Source organism: Tenrec ecaudatus, chromosome X, assembly GCF_050624435.1.
Source record: "Tenrec ecaudatus isolate mTenEca1 chromosome X, mTenEca1.hap1, whole genome shotgun sequence".
Lineage (NCBI taxonomy): Eukaryota > Metazoa > Chordata > Mammalia > Afrosoricida > Tenrecidae > Tenrec > Tenrec ecaudatus.
Window position 1 is genome coordinate 129,396,932 of NC_134548.1, and position 17,204 is coordinate 129,414,135.

Consider the following 17,204-nt stretch of genomic DNA (forward strand, 5'->3'; position numbering starts at 1 on the left):
GGGTTGGTTCCCACATCCCTTCCTTTCTCCCACCTCCCCTTCTCCCATATTACCGTGGAGCCATCAGTCCCATTCTTATTGTCTCTGAATTGTTTATCCCGCCTATCTATCAAGATAGATGTTCAGAGACATTAATGAGCACAAGGAAAACAAACAAACCAGCAAAGGAAGTCAAAACCAACAAACAATAACAACAGCAACAACAAAAACCCCCAAAGAAACAAAAACAAAATAACAACAAAAAGAAAACCACTGACAAAAATGGAAAAGCCTATAAATAGTTCAAGGTCTGTTTGTTGGCTTTCATGAGAGTTCTCCAGTCAAGTCTGATGGGGTGCCACACTCTGTCTCCAAAGTCTATTTTTGGTGTTCCCCAGGGACTTCATCACTTTGCTGCCCTTGCTGCTCTGTTGCATACCCTTAGTGTTTCGCCCCAGTGTGATGGGGTCAGAGTAGGCACAATTCCTGTACTGTGTCTGCAGTGTTGTCCCTTTTAGCAGTATGGTTTGGTGAGAGACGTCATGTCTCATAGTGGGGCTAGCCCTATGGTCCTCTTCGTGCACTGTCTTCTCTGAGAAGGTTTATCGTCCTCAGGGCTTGGTGGACCAGGATATGTTCCTCTCACTCTCCATCCCTCTTCATTTTTCCTGTGTGCTTTAATCAGAAGTGAAGTGCCCTCTTGCCCTCTCCCCAAGCTGTAACTGCAGTGCTGTCCTGTGAAGTGTACTCTTCTGGAGTGGGTGGGCTGGTCACATGGACCTCTCTATTGGTTCCCTGACACATGCTGGTATGTTGTCTTCACATCTTGGTGCATCGGGTTGAAGCCCGGTCTCTCTCTTTCACTCCTGTGGAGATATTAACAATGAGGATGGTACATTTTTTGAATTGTATGTATTTTAGTTTTATCCTGTTAGGTACAGATATGATTTTATTATTGTTTGTTTGAAAATTGTATATCCCTAAAGAGTTGTATGAAAGTGTCAAATTGACAAGGGGTGACCTGTGGAAGTTACATAATCTGATGTCAATTTGAAAGGATTAAGAGTGAAGGGGTGAAGTACAGCCTGTCAATCAGGTCATAGTCAATGAGGCCTCTGTGTGGGCATGAATTTCTCCTGAGGATTCTAGGAACTCCAGTATTCCTTTGGAAGCAGGAGACACTCTCCCTCTCTGCAGACTCTCTGGGCAACATTGAAGCTGTCAAGACACAGAGAGCTAGGTTATTGCCCTGCTCTGGAGAAGCAACGTGGAGACCCCTGCCAATGTTGAGATGCTTACAACAGCAGTGGATCCACAAGGCTTCCCACTCACTGGCCTGTGATCTTCCTGCATTCAGCAACATTGCACATATAGATTGGCATAATACATACATTCTAATATCAGACTCGATCTGGCTTGGACTGGGATATGTCCTTAATGTACAATTACTTCTCATATAAAGCTCTTTCTTATATATGTATGAGTCTCCCTGGGTTTGTTTCTCTAGTCTACATGGATTAACACACCATCTCATTGAGGATCTTTCTATTTTTCACTACCCATCTACTTTACCAAGCATCATGTCCTTTTCCAGGTACTGGTCTCTCCATAATGTATTTACATTATTTCCCAAATTTACTCCTGTTTAGCATGCCATCTGTTATGGACGGATCACGAGATAACTCGTGAAGCAGCATGAACTTGTGTTCATTTCAAGCAATGGGAAAAAGAAATTTCCTACCAGAGCCTGTAGAGTTTGCACTGCCCATGGAAAACGAAGTGAAACCAGATATATTTGCAAATTTTGTAAGGTACCGCTTCATAGAGAAAAAAGTTATACAAAGTACCATGCATTAAAAAGTACTAGGAACCTTTGTTTATATATAGGTACTATGCTATCTACAACATATGAAAAAATTGTAATGTCTCCACAAGTAATTAAACCAGAGAAGATAACGTCTCCACAACTAATCATACCAAAGAGCTAGGAGATAATTTTGCACAGTGTTTCAGGGATAATATTTGCACACTGTCTTTGTTTCTCAATGTAGTTGTAGAGTATAGTTGTAGAGTACAGTAACAATAGTACATTGTATCTCAAAGGAACATATCAACAAATGAACACTGGGGAACAAAGAATGTATTTGTTGTTTGATATACTGTATTTTGACTGTTTTTCAAAGTAATATGGATTCTGTTGATTATTTTTACAGGCAGTTTATATTTTCATGATGATTATAGTTCATAAATGTAATAATGTTCCACATACATTGAAAAATATTGTTTCATAATGTGAGACAATGTTTTATATTCAAAAACTGAAAGATAAAATTTGATCAGATATAAACCCATTTATGGTTTAATGCAAAAAACCCAAAAAACTAACAGCCAAAAAAATACCAGGCGACTTGGGTAAGTTGGTAAAAAAATATCCGGTCTTTAATGTGATAAGATGGCCAAAACATGTGAGACAAAGTTTCACCATCCTTGCTTCTAAGACGGCATTCTGGTTGACTATCTTCCAAGACAAATTTGTTTGTTATTTTGGCAAGATTTGGTACTTTCAATATTTTCTGTAAGCACTAAAATTCACAGCACCATGGCTAATGTTAATTCTGAGGTTCTAAGCTTCTGAATATTAAAAGGCCAATTCTTTTACTGGTAATCGAAGGTTTTCACTAATAGAAACAAATATATATTTATGATCTTCCACTTCCATTAGAATATATGCTATATGACTTAGGCACTTTGTCCATTTTGCACATTCTGAATCCCTAGCACCTAGAATAATATAGATGATAGATAGATAGAATATTAGTAAGTGTTGCTGACTAGAGAAAAAAATCCAGTGACACTCATACATGTAAAAAAGAGCTTTATATAAAGAAATAATTATATATGAAGAAAACATCACAGTCCAGTCCAAGTCAAGCCCATAAATTTGATACTAGTCCATAAGTCCCTCTTCAGACTCACACAGCCACATACAATGATGCAGAATCCAGGAAGATCACAGGCAGATGTGTGCAAAGCAGTGTGGATCTGAGGTCGGTGGACATATGGCAGGGTTCCAGCAGTTCTCTGAATGGCCAGCAAGCAGAAAGATCAAGGCAGGGAGCAAGGAGGAGGTTCCCTGGGCCCTCCTTATGAGAAGGCCATGCCCACAAGGAGGCACCATCAGCCTGTTACCTGACTGACAGTTTGGATACAATTCCTACACTTTTAAAGATATTCAAGTTGACATTACATTGTGTAACTTCAATAGATGACAGATCTATAGATAGATAGATGATAGCTCGATAGAGTCATCTAGTAGGATCTGACTCATAGTGACTATATGTACAACAGAAAAAGAGAAAAAAAACACCTTTCCCAGTGTTGCATCATCCTCACAGTAGCTGACATGCGTGAGGCCATCAGTGTGGCTTTTGTGCCAATCCATCCCATTAAGAGTCTCCTTTATGTTCTCTTGCCTTCTAGTTCAACAAAAATGATATCCTCTAAACCTCCTGATGAGAAAATTAGTAGGAAAATGTTCTTCAATGTTATATAAGCTGGTCGTTGAAAGTAAATCCCCAGGCCTTTCTTCCTACTCTTAGACTAGAAGCTCTTTTTGAATCCTGCCCACTCTGGGTTAGTCTGCTAGTATTTCATATATGAATGCATATCTTCCAACAACTCAGTGACAACTTGGACTAGAACATAGAGTTGATTCCAACTCATCATGACCCCATTGGACAAAGTAGATGTGCACATTCTGGATTTCTGAGAATTTTAAAACCTCCATTTTAGAGCAGATACTCTCACCTTTCTCCTGTGGAGGGCCTAGTCGGTTCAAACCACTGATCTTGAGGTTAGAAGCTCAATGTGTAGCCCACCTCACCTCCAGGGCTCATGTTATTTGACTGTATTGGGATTTAAATGATTATTTGTTGATTGAGTTGGAAAAAATCAAGAAAATCTATAATCCCAGAAATCAAGAGCACATCTTGATATTTTCCCATGCATTTAACATAAGTAGTTATCAATCTATACTTTCAACAGATATTTTTGTAGTATCTACTATGTGCTAGGCACTATCTTGGTGGAAGAATATAATAATGATTGAGACATCATATCTAACCTTATAAAATTCATTTTCAATGAGAAATAAAATCCAACATATAAGCAACTAGGATCAAGTGAGTTAAACACTTTTATAAGCTGATATAAGATACATAGAAATAACTCTTCACCCAGATAAGATGAGGAAAATTAAACAGAATTTAAAAGAAAAATTGTAATTCGCTAGTGGGAAGAGCATCCAACAACAATTGCAGCAACACATTGACAGGGAGTTACCAGAGATTTAGGCCAGGTTCAGAAGAGGCTCTTGAACACGTGATATCATTGTTGATATAAGTTGGATCGTGGCTAAAAGAAAATACCAGAAAGATGTTTACTTGTGTTTTACTGACTATGCCAGTGCATTCAACTGTGTGGATCACAACAAAGTCTGTATAGCTTTTAGAACAATGGGAATCTCAGAACACTACATTGTGCTCAGAAGAACCTGTACATAGATCAAGAGGCTGTTGTATGAACAAAAAAAGGCCATACTACATGGTTCAAAATCAGAAAAACTGGGTATCAGGTTGAATCATCTCACCATAATTAGTCAGTCTGTATCCTAGAACATAATCAGAGAAACTGCACTGTATGAAGAAGAATGAGGCATCAGGCTTGGAGAAGGCTTTTTTATAACCTTTAATATGCGGATGCACAAGCTTGCTTGCTGAAGGAGAAGAGGCCTTGAAGCACTTGTGATGAAGATCAGGGATTGAAGTCCTCAATATGGATTTCAACTCCATGTAGAGCATGCCCAAATCCTCTTAATGCGCCAGTACGTAGCACCATGGTAAATGGAGAAAAGCTGGCAGTTGCCAGGGATTTCCTCTTGCTTGCATCTACAATCAATGCCATGGAGGAAGCAGTCTAGTGATCAACAGATGCCTTGCTTTGAGTAAGTCGGCTGCACATGATCCATTTAAAGTATGGAAAGGCAAGGAGCAAGGATGTTACTTTGAGGACTAAGGTGTCCCTGATTCACGCCATGCTATTTTCAATCACGTCATATGTATGTGAAATTTGGACAATTAATAAGAAAGACGAGAGAAGTGACGTGTTTTGATTGGTGGTTCTGGTGAAGAATATTAAAAATTACATGAACTGTTAAAGGACAAACAAATCTATCTTGTAAGAAATGAGACAGAAAGTTTCTTAAATGCAAGAATGACACGACTCTGTCTCACATACTTTGGAGATACTGTTGGGAAAGACCAGCCTCTGAACAAGGACATCATGCTCGGCAAAGTAGTGGGGCAATGAAAAGGAAGACTTGGCAAGTTGGATCGACACAGTGGCTGCATTGATGAGCTCACGCATAAGAACAATTGTGAAGAAAGCCCAGGACTGGGTAGTGTTTCACTCTATTGTACATAGGGTTGCTATGAGGCCGAACTGACTGGATGGCTCCTAACAAAACCACAACAGTGGTAAATACCTAATGTTTAATTACTATGGATTGCAAAACAACTTCAGAGCCAATCCTAAGTGAAAAATATCATGTAGATAAGTTGCCTCCTTCATTCTTTTTTTTTCTTGTGAGTATCTTTGAAAGATTTCTGTTTTATGTCCTATTACCAAGGGGCCTGCTCTCAAGTGAGCCCTGCTCCAATAATACACAATGAAAGCTCTAGACTATTCTTCTTCTAGAGAGGTTATAAGAAAGTATACATCTATCTAAATAATTTATAAACTTCCCTCAGAAATTAAATATTTAACGGCTTGTATATTGGTATCATTTTTTGAGAAGGGGTTGGCTAGCCAGCCACCTGTTTTTATAAACAAATATTCATTATCACTTGTTTATATATAGTCTATGGCTGGTTTTGCCCTACAACATCAGAATTGAGTAATTGTGTCAGAAACCATATGGCTCACAAGCCTACCACATTTACTATCTGTCCAATTTCTGAAAATGCTACCCAGTCCCAGAGTTAGAGTATTAGTTTAAATTTTTAAAATATAATTGCTCTTTGTAGTGAACAATGAAATTTACTGATATATTTGGTTTATTTCTATAAACACAATTGTTTTCTCAAAGAAGAACTTCCCTGTGTATGCATTTTCCCTCTTTTAGGATACATCTATTAATAATTCTCTTATTAAGAATCTGTGATGAAATGTTTTAACTGTTCATGTCTGCAAATGCCTTTATATTGCCCTCACTCACAAATAATATTTCTATTAAGTGTACAATTCCAGGTTCACAAGCCTCATAATTTGAAGTTATTGTTCCATTGTCGATGTATTCTTTTCTTCCCAGTTGAGAAATCAACTCAGTCTTAAGAGGCATCAGGCAAGGAGAATATGATAACGAACTATCATGTTTTCTTTGCCTGATGCCTCTTAAGAGTCTCTTTTCGAATGTTATATTCTGCAGTGTTATAAGATATGTAGAGACATGTGTTTATTGTGATGTAGCTGTCTGCATACTTGAAGTGCACTTTCAAACTGAGGAATTACACTTTTAGGTCAGAATACAATTTAGCCACTGTATTCTAAATATATATTTTCAGCCATTATCTCTGTTCTTATAGAATTTGTTTTAGACAAATTCTGAAAACTCTTGGTTTATCCTTCATGCCTTTTAATTTATCCTCCATATAATTTTATCTATTTCTCTTTGTGCCATGTCCTGAGTGAGTTAATTTTCTCAGGACAGAGATATCTTCAGTTCTTTATTTAATTCTGAATTCATCTCTCTTAGGTCTAGAATAATTCATATTAATTTAGGATTAAGGAAGGGGTGAGATCCATACAAGGCCCTACACTCAAGTTTGAATCTCCAGTGAAGCATCTGTCATCCATTAACCCCACAGCATCCAGATTTCCAGATGCCCCTATCTGTCTCTAAATAGAGTGTAGCAGAAGCCACCTGGGTTCAGACTCCCTGAGCCCTCGGTCCTTTTGTTGGTTTCAGGTCCCAGAGGAAACCAGACATTTGTAAATATCAAATTTACCTTTTTGATTATTATCTTTTTATATTTTATATTTCAAAACGTTGTTTGGAACAGATCCATCCCAAAGAGAGGTCTACCAGAATATTTGTGCATGATGGTGATTATTTAAGTATAGATATCTGAAAGAATCAAAAGGGATGAATTCATAATAATGGCATTTGCTGCTGAGGATTTGGGAGAAGGATTTCTCCGGGCTTCCTTTAATCATACCAAATACGAAATTGTGCCCTTAAAGGGAGAATGCTGTAATGATGTATGCAAATTCCTATCAACCCAGTATCATTCATGTTAACCCCATTCTAGACCTTGTGGAAATTCATGTCTTTCCTGAAGAGGTTACATTTACATGGTGCCCTTTGGTTCTGGATTCTTATTTTCTATGTGTTTTCTAGATCAGAGGAAAATATTTTGCTTTAATTTTACAATCATACAACCCTGATGGTGCGCATGCACGCACACACACACACACACACACTTGATAGGAATGTTTATATTGAAGAAAATGAAATTTCAATTTGAATATTAGACACATTGGTTTTATAGGTTTTTCACACACAGAAAAAATGGAGAAATATGAAGGTGGTCAAAGTTAATATCATGCTGGGGATAAATGAGGCTTCTTCAAAACCATCATTTAGGGCAGTGTTTCTCAACTTTCCTAACGCCACGACCCTTTAATATGGTTCCTCATGTTTTGGTGACTTCCAATCATAAAATTATTTTTGTTGCTACTTCATAATTGTAATTTTGCTATTGCTATGAATCATCATGTAAATATCTGATATGCAGGATTTATTTTCATTGTTACAAATTGAGCATAATTAAAGCATAGTGATTAATCACAAGACACTATGTAATTATATATTGTAAAATATTTATTTCTAATTAATAATAAATGACATTTTTTCTTGAAGCATGGTGTAGCATGGGTTGCAGTCTTCATGCCGGGTACTTGTATGTGGGCATATCTGCAGGTGGGCAGACCTGCCTGGGGAAGGATAGAGGAACGGTGTCTTAGTTCCTAAGACCATCGGAAATATGTGTTTTCCGATGATCTTAGGCGGTCCCCATGAAAGGGTCGTTCGACCCCCAAAGGGGTCACGACCCATAATTTGAGTACTGCTGATTTAGGGAAAATGAACAAAATACGCATGGGACCATTGTACTTTATAAATGTATACGAATCTCCTATTTTCTTAATTCATTTTTATGACCTTCTAAGTAGTTTCCTTTCTTGTTCTTTACTCCTATATACTACCTAGAGTTCTTCAATTTTTGTTGCTACATCCCCCATTTATCTCTTGTTTTCTTTCTCAGAAGCAAAATAAAGCAAATAAATAATAAAAACAAAACAACCGCCCAAGCACATATTTACCCTTCAAGTACAGAACCGACTGGTCATTATCTTTTGTTATGTTGAGTAAGATAATTTCTCCCCAAATGGGAATATTACTACTATCTTGAATCGGATTGAAAGAACTTAAATTCTGAGTAGGATGCTAAATGGGTTACAATTAATCATGCTCATGATTCTGATTCCTCTGAGTGGTAGTATTCGCGTTCCTCTCTTCATACTGCCTGCATGTCACAAACACACGGGAAAGTCCACATGGTTTCTAGACATCTTACTTGAACATGACAAGGTAGGTAGAGCTGGAGTTTAATAGAATGAAGTTAGGCTCAAACGTCTAAGGAGAGGAATCAATGCAGTTTTCGACCCAGCTGTAGGCGGGATGCAACTTTGATATGGAGATAAAAGTTGTCATCCAAAGTTTATATGGAGTGGCAATTAACTTGGAATGCAGTAGAAAGTTGAAACTACAGGAATGGATGGTGAAAAAAGTTGATACTCCAGGTTATTACTTTGGGAAACACAGTCTGTGGATAATGTTGAGCAACACTTACATTATCTTTTTTCCATGCTAGACAACCTTATAAGCATTTTACCTATATTCATTAATTTAATTTTTAAAAAAATCGTATTATCCAATTTTTATATTAGAAAACAGAAGTACAGAGAAGATAAGAAATTTGAATAAAGTCAAACACCTGGCAAATCTCAAGTATTCTGCCCCTGTTGTTAGATGCCTTCAAGTTTATTTCAATTCATAGTGACCTCATGTGATAGAGCAGAAATAGCCCACAGGGGTTTCTAAGCTGTAATCTTTACACAAGCAAACCACCAATTCCTTATCATGTGGAGCCTTTCCAGAAATCAAATCCATACTCTGTCATTGAGGGATTCGGACTCATAGTGACCCTATAAAACAGAGTTGAACTGTCCCTTTTGATTTAGAAGACTTTCAATATTACCAGATAAGATAGCAATAACATTCTCCTCTGGAGGAACTTCTGCATTTGAACCACAGCCCTTATGGTTAGCAGCTTAAAAGCACCAGCGCTTCCTTCTCTCACTTATGGTCATTGAGTTGATTCTGTCTCATAGTGTCCCTATCAGGTGGAGTAGAACTGCCTCTGTTGGATTTCTGAGACTGTAAATCTACGTGGGAGTAGATCACTTCATCTTTCTCCCGCAGAGTAGCGTAGTTCTCCTGTAGATAGCTTGGTTCAAACCACCAAACCTTCAACAGCAGCCAAGGGCTTAACTGCTGTGACACCAAACCAAATCATACTCACTGTGGTCCAGTTGATTCTGGTTCATTCCACCCCTAGAGTTGGGTTTGTGTATAGGTTATGATAGGCATAGCACATGTTCCATTTAAAGGGGGTGCCAATGAGCACAGTGAATTTGCCATTGAAATTTCCATCATCAGGTATGAGAGTCCGTTCAGTGATGTAACACTAATTGCCACAGTGCAGATCTTCATAGATACAGCTCTGCTCTGGTGTATATCTTTTGACATTGTAGTTTAACAGATTTCAGTCCTGAGTCTATTCCATATATAACTTTGAATCTGAATTTCCTCAATAGAAATGTTAATCATTAAGAGGATCAAATCATTTGAAAAGTACATGAATAAGACTTCACGAAAGAAGATGTTCAGGCAGCCAACAAACATGAAGACATGCTCATGGTTATTAGCCACTAGAGAAAATCAAGACAATGTCTCCTTACCATACCAGGAATTACAAGGTTAAAAAGAAAACAAAACAAAATAAAAATGGGAAGCAAGGAAAGTTGGCCTACGCACAAAGAGAGTGGAACCCGCACATCCTGCTGTGAGGATTGCACAATGGTGCAGCCACTGGGGAAAATGCTGTCACCTCCTCAAACTGTTGAGAAGAGAAATAGCATGCGACCCAGTATTTGGTATCTTAGAGAAACAAGAATCTTTACACGAGTAGAAATATGCACGTATATAGTAGCACTATCCACAATAGCAAAAAGAGAGAAACAGCCTATATGCTCATCAGTGAAAAATTAGAGAAATGAACTCTGCTACATAAACACAATGGAATATGATCCGACATAAAAGGATAATGATGATTCTGTGAAATACCTCATCACATGGAAGCATTTGGAAGATATTATGCTAAATTACTCAACCCCAAAAGGATATAGTTAAGACCATCATTATACCAAATCTAGAAAAGGTTTTCCCACTAAAAGAAACATTAGTTGATGGTTACTGGAAGCGGGAGGAACCCTAGGGTGCAGTAGCTCCATGTTGGGCTGCTAACCCTTGGTCAGCAGCAAGGCTTTCTGTGAAGAACGACTGTCCCAGAAATCCACATGGGCAATGCTATGCTGTTCCGTAGGGTCACTGTGAAATGGAACAGGCTCAATGGCAGTGAGTTTGGTTTTCTGTTTTTTGCCTTTTTTACTCAGGTGTGGGAGGGCAAGGGAAATCATTAGTTAGAGAGTAAACATGTGTAAACTCGGGTGAAGGAGATGGAAGTATGCAATAAGAAGGAGGTTTGCAAAAAATGTATGTCTGGGGAGAAACCGAGAGCTTTACAAGAGTTAAAGGTAAGAGAAATAAGAGCTATAATCTACACAATCTAACAATAACTGTTCTGTGATAGATGCATGAATAAACACACAGAATAACCAGGAGTGGGTAAGATAATGGGAGTATACCCCTGGATCTATGTGAATTTGACAGGGGATATTGTATATGTGGATTCAAATATAGACATGAATGTGACGGAGTATACAGGGTCAAGGTTACGCTTCTTAGGCATAACAAAACTCTTTGAAGGAATGAATCACTGGACCTGGGGTACACTAAGATGGCTGGCATAACATAGTGCACAAAAACAATTTCCATGTTCCATTTCTGTGAGTAGTAAGTTGGGTCTTAGAAGCTTTTGAGCAGCCATCTAAGCTGCAAACATTGCTCTCTCCTCATGCAGAGGGAATGAGTATGTTGAAAATGGGAACAATCGATTCAATGGACTATGGAAACAAACATCAGCCTCCAAAACTCTAAGACCAGAAGAACAAAATGGTGTCTTGCTACCACTACCGATTCTTCTGAAAGAAATTAGAATGTCCAGGATAGAGGGGGGCGGGGAATATGAACAAAACTCAAATTTGAGATATTAGTTTTACTGGTCAGGTAGAGACTGGTAGAAACTCCAAATTGCCCATAGTTATCCCACGGGTCTGAGACTGAACTCACTACCATGGTTCAATTTATAGCCAAACAATAGTCAGCTCTATGAGTGAACAACGGGAGAAGGTGCAGTGCGAGGGTCCCATGAAGAACAAAGATTAGCCACAGAGAAATTTGATCCAGTCTAGGGAGGTAGAAATCTCTTTCTACTGTCTTGCACATTGAAGCATCACAAGGAAGGATTTCAACTTCTGAACGGGTTGTGAACCAAATCCATTCACCTGACTCCAAACAGGGAATCATTGACATTCAATGATGTGGCTGTAACGTTCACCCTGGAGGAATGGCAACTCCTGAACCCTGCTCAGAAGACCCTATATCAGGATATGATGTTGGATATCTATCATAACCTGGTTTCCATTGATATATTATCATTTATTTCCTTAATATATTGAAAGTTGCTGTGGATTGTTGCTAACAAGCTGTTCTTGTCTCATCTAAAACCACTAAAGTGAATCCTCATTTATGCTGAGAGACAGCGGTGTGGAATCTGAACCCTGCCATTCCCTGCTTTGGCTCAAGGATCCTCCAGATGCCCACCCAATAAATCCCCCAGTTATACTGTCAATCTCTTACAGGATCTGTTCTAGAGCATGTGTTCGACGGGGTGGAAGCTCTTCTTAGTTTTCCCTGTGATCTGTGATCTCAGGCACAGAGAGAGAAGCATCATCACTGAAGGTGCCAACCTAAACTGGGAAGAAGAAGGGAATCTATAATTAGGAAAATATAAAATATTGGAAATAGGACTTGATTTTAAAGCCTCATCCTGGAAGGAATACAAAAACACATGTAATCTTACTTTCTTTAGAAACATACTCGAAGAAAATATAAACATCACATATGATCAATAAGCAACATTGCTAAAAAGCAAACAAACAAAACCAGACAAGACATATCACCAGAAAAGTCATACATATGGGGGGAAACATGGGATAAGATCTTCAGCATTACTTGCCATTAGACTGTAAGGTTACACAATGAGACACCATCATATACTGTTTGAAATGAGCGCAACACAATAAAACAGTCAATTGAGAAGTAGATGCAACAAAGACAGATCATATCTAATGTTACTCACTGCATTTACAGTTGGCAGAAGGCCACAAACAGTGTTGTACTTCAGAATATGGTCAAGGTTATACGTTAGCTATATTTATTGTTGTTTTTTCATCTACAATGATTCTAAATAAATTTAAATACCGTTCTGACGATTGCTGAAAATTTCTGTTACCAAACTGATTGATAATGGATTGAATTGTAACTAAAACTTAAGAGTTGAAACATTTGGAAATATTTCCAACCTAATATCTAGAAAAACAATATGCTGATAACTTTGGATTCAGTGATCTTAGTATCAGGAACTTCATGTCCACTGTTTACTTAGTTTTTCATTGTAGAATGCAATAATATCCCATCAGAATCATAAGAGTTTTATGTGTATTTCCTCCGATGCAAATTCATTTGTTTATTACATGGGAATTTTCATTGGATTCAATAAGGGAATCATTGACGGTTTACCATTATTTTTACCAAACACCCAACTCCCTGTCATTGAGTCAATTCTCTGCCATCACAGTCCTGGAGGGTAGAGTACAATGGGCCCCTGTGGGTTGTGAGGCTGTAGTTCTCTATTACCTGCTGAGCCTGCAGTTAGCAGTCCAACCTGAAAACCTCTGTGTCACTATGGCTCCTTATGTCAGTATAGTCTTTATTATTTATCTCGTACACTTGTTCTCAATTTTGTGTTATCCCTAAGGTTTTGTAATAATTAGAAATGGCAGATATATTGAATTTTAAATCATTTGAACACTTCTAAATAAAATAAAAGCAGTATTCTCAAAAAAAAAGTGAACAACAACACTAGAAAGTTATACACATGTTAGAATCATCAATCATTTATTGACAAAAAGGCAGCATTTACTTAAAGACCAAGTTCAGAAGAGTGGGGAATGAAGGAGAGATGTAAGGAGAAAACACAAAGAAGAAGTGGGACAAGTGATGGTGACATTGAGGGGATTGCAATCCATGAGATGAAACAAAATGAATATAAAGTGTTGAACGCAGGATTCATAATCTGCTTGGTAACTCTTCACTCAATTCATAACACAAATTAGAAAAACAATAAAGCCAAGCTTACTGGACTGATGGAAATTAGAGAAGCTTCCAAAACTAAACCTTTAAGGTGCCCTTGTTTTTAAATCATTTTATTAGGGATTCATACAACTCTTATCACAGTCCATACATACATCAATTGTGTAAAGCACATCTGTACATTCATTGCCTTCATCATTCTCAAAACATTTGCTCTCCACTTAAGCCCTTGGCATCAGCTCCTCATTTTTCCCTCCCTCCCCTCTCCCCACTCCCTCATAAGCCCTTGATAATTTTAAATAATTATGTTGTCATATCTTACCCTGTCCAACGCCTCCCTTCACCCACTTTTCTGTTGTCTGTCCCCTAGGGAGGATGTCATATGTAGATCCTTGTAATCAGTTCCCTCTTTCCAACCCACCCCCCATTACCCTCCCAGTATGACCACTCATACAGCTGGTCCTGAAGGGATCATCTGCCCTGATTCCCCTTTTAAGGTGGATCTGAACCTGCTTCAGGAGTTCTTCTTTTAGCCATATAGTAGATTGGCTTCTAAAACAGTCAGCCATGAAGATTATGTTTCCTTAAAAATTCAACTAAAAAAAATATTGCATGCTAATATGAATTGCAGTAATGCCAGACACAATGTGAGCGCTCCTAGCTTGTGCATACTAGCTGTATTTGTAGCAGTAAAGTTTTTGTTATAGTTTACTGTCTTACACATATCCTTTGAACCACTGCCAGCGGAACGTAGAGAATCAGACAGTATCCAAAGTCACTTTGAGAGTATGCAGAGGCCTTATAATAGGAATTCTGCCTGAAAATTGAGACAAAGTACTCTGACCCTGAGCTAAAATTTAAAATTAATTGATTTAGATGAAGAAAGTTATGATGGATTTGATTTTACTTTTACTTGTTTTAAAGGTACAGTAAAATATTTTTGAAAGCAATTTTTACTTGTTTTATTTTGTTGTCATTATAGATGTTTGTTTGTTCTTGTTGTATGATTTTCTGCACATGAAATCCAGGATAGGGAATTCTATAGAGACAGCAACTAGATTAATATAGGTGTTAAGGTTATGACAAGGGAAGTTGGCGGGAATGGGGAGCTAGTAATATTGAGTACAAGGATGAGAGCATGTATGTGAATTTTATGCCGAAAAGTTAAAATTATAAATATACATGCATTTTAAAAACAAGAGAAGTATTCAATAGTATAAATTTCACTCATTAGTGAATAAATGCAAAATTAAGTGGCAGCCAGATACAATTTTCTGTATGAGGTTCAAGCAGATTAAAACACTGACAGTATCTCATGGTGGCAGAGGTACACTCATAAATATTGTGTGACCTCTTGGTGAGCAATTTAGCAGCGTCAGGATTTTTAATTCACACCCGCATTCGCTCAGTATCTAATAGATATGCTTGCCCAGTTGATCAAAGATTCACACACTGGGGTATTTGTAGCATTGCTTGCCGTGGCAAAAAATTGCAATTTCCATCAAGCCCTCTCCCCTGCTATTAACATGTGCAGTGCTTTATTAATTGGCATTCCTACAGCTACGTTTCTCTGCTGAGGTAACTAAAAGAATATTTTCTTTTTAATGGACTACTTGTCTGTGGCTTTATGAATAGCTACTGAGAAATTTCAATGACCGTGTTATTGTTTCCATAAACCTGTTTTCATACCAGAGGTGTGATGATAAATGTCAAGCCATGATTGAAAGGAACTTTTTAGTCAATAATCATTTCTCACACATTTCTAGGCTATTTCCCCTGCCCTAAGGGCTCAAGAGAGTATCTTCTTCTTCCAAACATATTTTTTGCTTAAAATTTCTTGGTTTTCTCTGAAGCTCTAACTGCTCTTCATCTTTTACATGCAGGAGCTCTTCCTTGTGAAAAAAAAAATAAAGAAGAAGAAAAAGAAAGGGAAATACTCTGGAGACTTTGGGATGTAAATTTGTAAATTTACAAAACACTGAAAATTATGACTCCTCAACAAACACGGCAGGCAATTACCATATAAAAAGAAAGAGAGATGGACAATGAAAGGCTAGATATTTTGAAATAAAAATCCAATATGCTCCTCTAGGGAAGAAAAAAATGGGAATGTTTTATATAGTCTTCTCAATGCTCAATTAAGTTTATTTAGCAACTTTTCCCCCTAATTATGGCATAACCATTTAGAGTAGACATTACGTTGCTTTATACTGGATATTTACAATTGTGTCTGAAAGCCCATTTGTCCTTGAGAGACTAGCAATCAACAAAGCAGATGATGAAGCTATAAATCTATGAAATGACTTTGCCAAATATCAGTGTCTTGTCGTTATGGTGGTAAAATGAGTTCTTTCACAGAACACTATTGAATATGTCTCACAATCACCATTTTTCAGTGTCTTAATCTACACTGGGAGTTAACTTGATTTTTTTTCCTGAAGTTTCGGCTATCAACAACACATCATGAGAGGATAAAGCTGAAGACTGCAAAAAGGTTGGAGCAGGTTTTATTTTTAATCTTTCAATTTGTATATTTCTAAAGTAAAGTTATATATGTGCAATCTTTTAAACCACTCTTTATGCATTGATGCTCAATAGAAGAATAATAAAGGAAAAGTCTATAATTATTTTTCACTCAGAAAAATCATAAAATATATCTCTTTGTTCTATGATCATGTCATACTCCATAGATATTAGAACATAAATAAACATTCAGTATTCTTCATTGCCTGAGAATAGGACCTCAGCAATATTGTGAAGTTCTTTACATAGGTATTATATATTTCTTCACCCAAACAATATTGGATGAGACATTACAAAGCACACTTTAAATGTCTTTAAATCTATGTTCTTTCTGTTTAATAAAAATGAATTAATTCTTGCTCCCATTATCAAAGTTCTCATATATTGCAATTTTAGCTTTATATTACAGACTTTTCCAGTGAATCCCAACCAAACTTAACATTTTAATATGTATCTGAGTTACTTGAAATATCACCAGAATTTACTTTTTAAAATCTTTTTATCATTACAGTTGTTGTAACTATCATAAGTCAATCAGATCAAGCCTGCTTATAAAACTGTTGCCTCCATCAGCTTCAAAACATTTCCAATCTTCTTGAACTCATTGGTATAAGCTTCCCTTTATCTCTCCCTCCCCCAAGCTACCCCCTGGAGCTCTTATTGCTATGTTATATATATATTTATATATATAATTATTATCATAATAATCACTCCATTCATCTACAATTGTGTTATTCATTCCCCTAGAGTGGAATTATACAGTCATCATTGTTATCAGCCACCTCCCCCTCTCTTCCTGTGTCCTCAGGGAATCATTACTCCCGTTACTGTTTCTGAAGTGTTATCTATCTTTACTTTCATGCACCTCACAATCTTAATTATACACATGAGCATACTCATATCTAACTAGGTTAATGAGGTAAGACCATAACTATAACAGTGAGGGGAGGAAATGTTAAAGAACTAG